Consider the following 6,000-nt stretch of genomic DNA (forward strand, 5'->3'; position numbering starts at 1 on the left):
TAGCTGGGGTTTTGTGACAAGATTTCCCCCTCTAGAGTGGATTTTTGGAACTGCTTTTGGGGCTCTGGCCTAAGAACATGGATGAGGAAAGGCAAGCCATCTTCAAAGGCAGAGTCTTTTTGTGATAATAAATCTTTTATTTTAGAAAGATTCCACTTGACCCATTTTTGTATCTAGCCGGGGTTTGTGACAAGATTTCTCCCTCTAGTGATAATTTTTTGCAAGTGCTTTCGGAACTCTCAGCCTATAATAATATGGAAGTGGACAGGCAAATCATCTCCAACATTACTGTGGTCCCCAATAAAGCTCCAGTGGATCCAGACAGTTTTCAGACCCTTTTACTTTCTGCACATTTAATAATGTTGTACATTTCATTTTAAATGGATACATTTGCCATTTTTGCTCATTAATCTAAACGCAATAACCCATAGTGCCAAAGTGGAAATATGTTTTTAGAAAGGTTTGCATATTTTACTAACTATCTAACTTCTCGTTCTTCTGCAGACCCTTAATTCAGTACTTTGTAGACCAAGCTTTGCACGCCTCGATTTGGACAGTTTATCCTTTCCAGCTCTGTTAGATTGGTCAGGTCTCCCCACAGATGTCCCATGGGTTTTGGGTGGGCCACTTTCCATTCTTTTGGGACTTCACCTACTAACAAAATGTCTTACTTGTGTTTCTAATGGGATGAATAGTAATTTTCTCAAGCTAAATAAAGAGAAAACAGAAATCTTAGTGATTGGCAATAATGGAGACAATGAGGCGATTAGAAATAAACTTGATGCATTAGGATTAAAAGTCAAGATGGAGGTAAAGAGCTTAGGGGTAACTGTTGACTGTGACCTGAATTTTAAATCACACATTAATCAGATTACTAGGACAGCATTCCTTCACTTAAGAAACGTAGCAAAAGTTAGACCTCTTATATCATTGAAAGATGCTGAGAAATGAGTTCACGCTTTTGTTTTCAGCCGACTAGATTACCATAACGCACTCCTCTCAGGACCACCTAAAAAAAAGACATCAATCGACTGCTACGAGTGCAGAATGGAGCTGCTAGAATCCTAACTAGGAAAAGAAAATCCGAGCACATTTCTCCAGTTTTGATGTCACTACACTGGTTACCTGTGTCATTTTAAAATACTGCTGATGGTTTACAAAGCCTTAAATAATCTGCTCCATCTTATATATCGGAGTGTCTGACATCTTATATTCCAAATCGTAACTTTAGATCCTCAAATTAGTGTCTCCTTAGAATTCAAAGAGTTAAACTTAAAAGAAGTGGCGAGGCGGGCGGCCTTCTGCTGTTATGGAATAGCCTGCCAATAGGAATTCGCCAGGCTGATACGGTGGAGCTCTTTAAAGAACTGCTAAAGACACGTAACTTTAACATGGCCTTCTCAAAACTTCACCTTCATTTAATCCTGATACTCTGTATACTCCATTCATTATCATAACTATTCGTGGTGGCTTTAAAATCCATACTGACCCCTACTCTCTCTTCTGTTTCTTTTCCCGGTTTTCTGTGGTGGCGATCTGCACCATCATCATCACCATCTAAGCAAAGCACAGTGATGTCCTACATTGATGGATTAAAAAGCCAGAAGTCTACATGACCGTCATCATCAAGTCCTTCCAAGAGGACCCTAAATACAAAGAGGGCTGATCATTTATGTTAGGTAGAATGCCCAAAGGGCGCTGGCCGGGTGGTCTCATGGCCTCGGGACCCCCTGCAGATTTTTTTTTTCTCCAGCCGCCTGGAGTTTTTTTTTTGTTTTTTCTGTCCTCCCTGGCCATCAGACCTTACTCTTATTCTATTTTAATTAGTGTTGCTTTATTCTAATTCTTACTTTGTCTTTTATTTCTCTTTTCTTCATCATGTAAAGCACTCTGAGCTCCATTATTTGTATGAAAATGTGCTATAGAAATAAATGTTGTTGTTGTTCACCTAAAATGTGTAAAAACTCCCTGATTCAACAACAAATGTGCCGTTCAAGTGATTCTACCCATCTCAGTGGGTCTAATGGGCACCCAGGAGACAGAAGAGGATCCAAGTGTTTTTCTGACCAATAACTTCCTTATTTTGTTTTCACGTGGAGTTTTTGACCAGCTTTGAGACGGGATGTGGTCTTTGGGTGGCTGTTGGTCACATTTCAAAAATCTCCTTTCTGAATACTGCTGCATACGAGAAGCGTTTGCACACACATAGGAATCCATCTTTACCACAGCATCTTGGGCAGCACTTTATTCTGCAATTTGGGATTAGAAGTGCGCTCTCAGTTCTTTCCTGTTGCTACAGAAAGCTCTGTCAGTTTTAAGGAAAAAACACTAAAATAGGTGGTGGTGGTGGGTTGGGCTTAGTATGGGGGGGTGGGATGATAATTATTACCCAGGGTCCACCTGTGCTTGGACCTCAAAACCTTGATTGAAATGTTTGTTTTTAAGACAAAGGGTCCCACAGAGACTGCTGATGTATGGGGCGCAGAGTTCTCTGCTACACCTCTGGGATTTGAGACACAACCAACAATAAAGAGGAAAGAGTTAATCATAAAATGGACGATTTGATACAGAATTAATGAAGACATGAATCTGATGTGAGGGTGGTGCAATGGCACAGTTCATGTGATCAACCAAGGTTCACGTCCCACGTCCCCACTATGTGAAATTTGCATGTTCATCTCATGTCTGTGTGGGTTTCCTCTCCTGGTGCTCTGATTTCATCCCACAGTCCAAAAACATGCAGATTTAGGTGCATTGGTGACACTAAATTAGCCCCTGTATGTGTGTGTGTGGCGTCCTGTCCAGTGTTTTTCCTTTCCTTGCACCCTATTAGGCCAGCGAACTGCACTGGCAATCACAAGGTAAACGTAAACGCCAGAAGTGACTCTAGGCTGCCGGGTCCTTAACTTGCAGTTGCTACTTCCTGGGTATGGCGTTAATCTGAATCCAGTCCTGCAAGCAAGTCCTTCAAGTTAGAGGGAAAATTTAGGGGTTGGTGGCAGGATTGGCACTCAAGCCACCACAAAGAAAGACCTCGGGTCCTAATCCAGGTGGTTTGTCGTGTGGCCGGTGCGGCAGCGAGATGTAATCTGCGCATGCTCTCTCTCGTGTCTCTTGCACCCTGCGCTCTCTGGAATCGGCTCGAACCCCAGGTCTGGATTATAAACGGGATTGAAATAACATAACATGAAAGCGGATGTTTCCTCACATTGTGTTTGAACACACAGCAGTGACAATGGGTGGGAAAACAGCAGTCGCACTCGCCACAGATTTTGGTATCTGGAAAAGAGTGAGTAGACGGCAACTCAGAACTCTTCAGCTGTACTTGCAGGGCAGTGAATCGAGCGCAGTCCTCTCAGCTGGGGCTGGCAGAAGTCGCCTAGCGTCGGACGTAGTCAACTAGCAATGCCCCCCACGGCGAATCAGCGGCGCACAGGTTGGAAAACGCTGCATTAGGTGACAAAGGTAGCTTCCTGGGGGCGCAGTTTATGTCCATGTTATGTACACCGAGGGATGCCGTTTATTATTTTTATTATTATTATTATTATTATTATTATTATTATTATTATTATAAGCTATATATTTTAGATAATATAGATAGTAGTTTTTTAATACAACTAAAGTACAGATACAAATATTTTTGTTATTGTATTAAATTCAGTTTCTAACCCATCCACAGGGGATGCACAAACCAGTGTGTTTCTTCGTGCCGGTCCCAAGCCCGGATGTCAGCTGTTACGTGCTGAAAGACCGCGCAATGTTCAAATTCCATTACAACGAAATCTTAGTTTTATATATATATATATATATATATATATATATATATATATATATATATATATATATATATATATTTTTTTTTTTCAGTCCAGAGCTCACTTTTGTTCTAACGGAACTTCTCCTGTATATAAATAACAAAGATAAGTGCGGAGTTTCTGTAAAATTGAGGCTTTGGCGCCCTCTTGTGGGTAAATAGAGACATTACTAGCAGACGTTTAAAATTCAGGCTCTCCAGTTGTCTCGGTGTCGCTTTGGTGCTAATCGGGAGAGAAGAGGTGGAGTTTAAGGGTGGGTTTAGTGACGTTACTTGTCATATGGCCGCTATTCTCTTATTCTATGGAAGCGCTATAAATAAAGGTTCGATCTATGTAATCTGTATATTATATAGCACCGTTACTGTTTATCTATTATATATTGCCTTTCTTAGCTATCTTATCGTATTTGTCTATCTATCTATATCTAGTATGTATATTAGCAGCTTTCCTGTCTATCAAATCTGTGTATTATATATCACCTTTCCTATCAATCTATTATATAGTGCCTTTCATATCTATCTGTTATGTGTATTACATGGTACCTTTCCTATGTATCTATTACTGTATATAGTGTTTTTCTTGTTATCTTATCAATCTAATCTGTGTATTATATAGCACGGTTCCTATTTATCTATTATATAGTGTCCTTCTTAGCTATCTTATCTATCTAGTATGTGTATTATATAGCACCCTTACTATCCTATGTATCTATTCAGTATGTGTATTATATACTGTAGTACCTTTGGTATCTTATCTATCTATCAATGTAATTTACGTACAGTTGCTGTCCACTCACTCGATTACATCTCTGTCTAATCACACACCTTATTTATTCACCCTTTGTATCCATCACGACGTCATTTCACGGAAAAGATGACGAGTCCAACGCGCACTTCGCCTTTGTCCTTTAGGAATTGCCCCGGAGGAGCAGCGCGCTCACGCGTGCGCTCCATTGCGTTATTAAAGTATTTGCTCAGACGAACGCCCTGCTGACATGACACGGCTCTCCTCGACCTGTTACGCAAGGAGATCAGCCGCCGGAGATGACTTCTACTCTGAGATCCGCAAACAGCAAAACATAAACAAAGTCCAGCGGAGCTGCGAGCGGATATCAGCTGACGAGCCGGAGTGGGCGTGGCTTCGCGTCAATCTTGGCGAACAGCTGCTGAGGAGCTGAGGAGCTGCGCAGCTCTGGCGCGTCGCGTTTCTCTTGTAATGTACTTCTAGACGGTGTTTTCATCGTCGTAATAATAAAGGGGGGGTATCGATCATAGGCTATTTTTTCAATAAATGTAGAACCGGGTAGAAGCTGGCAGCTGGATACGTTGCGACTCTTTGCCCGTGGAGCTCTCAGTATTCGTTCTGTATAGCCCAGTGGACGCACTAATCTAAACGCTAAAGGCAGTCTTTGAGCAGCTTGTTCAAGGCGTTATTATTTTTTCTTTCTAGGATCCATGAATAATTAGCCTTTTAAACAAAGACACAAGAAGATGTGTCACTTGAACAAAGACACATGAAGAAGTGGTACTTCAGCGGAGCTTAGCGATACATCGGCGAAGTGCGCAGAGACAGACAGCGTTAAAAACTTTCCAAGCACTAACTGATTTGTTACGTTTTCTTAGCTTTCACCTCGCTTCGCACGGACATGGCAGCGAATCAAAGTGACATCCTTCAGCTCTTGCTTCATCAACCAGGTGGAATTCCTATTGAGAAACTCCCAGGAGCTTTTCTGTGGGTTTACAATCGACCTTTGATCCTTCCCAGACTTGGAGATGGGTTTCTGGAAGGTCTGGTTCGTGTCATGGGGAGTTCAGTCGTCTTTGAAGAAGATGGAGGGGAACTGGTAATGAAGCCAATCTTTCATTTTGCAGACTTTACCAATGCGGACTCCAACATTTGTCTGAGCGGAATGTTAAGAAATGCAAGTTCTCTTCCTAATCTCAACTCTGCAGTCGACTGGAGGCAGCTTGAAGGCCTCCCTGCACCTCCATGCGGCCCACCACACACGGCTGACATCTCAGCCCAGGTGTCAAAACCCAGGATGCTGCGTACCTGCGAGGACCTTTCTGCTGGACACAGAGCACCCCTCTCGACTGAGGTCCAGCCACAGCAGGCTTGTTGGCAGCAAAACCAACCCAAGTCATACAGCGACATACTGAAGGAGTCGATAAAACAAAAGAGGAAC

The sequence above is a fragment of the Polypterus senegalus genome, chromosome 10 (assembly GCF_016835505.1).
Source record: "Polypterus senegalus isolate Bchr_013 chromosome 10, ASM1683550v1, whole genome shotgun sequence".
NCBI classification, from domain to species: domain Eukaryota; kingdom Metazoa; phylum Chordata; class Cladistia; order Polypteriformes; family Polypteridae; genus Polypterus; species Polypterus senegalus.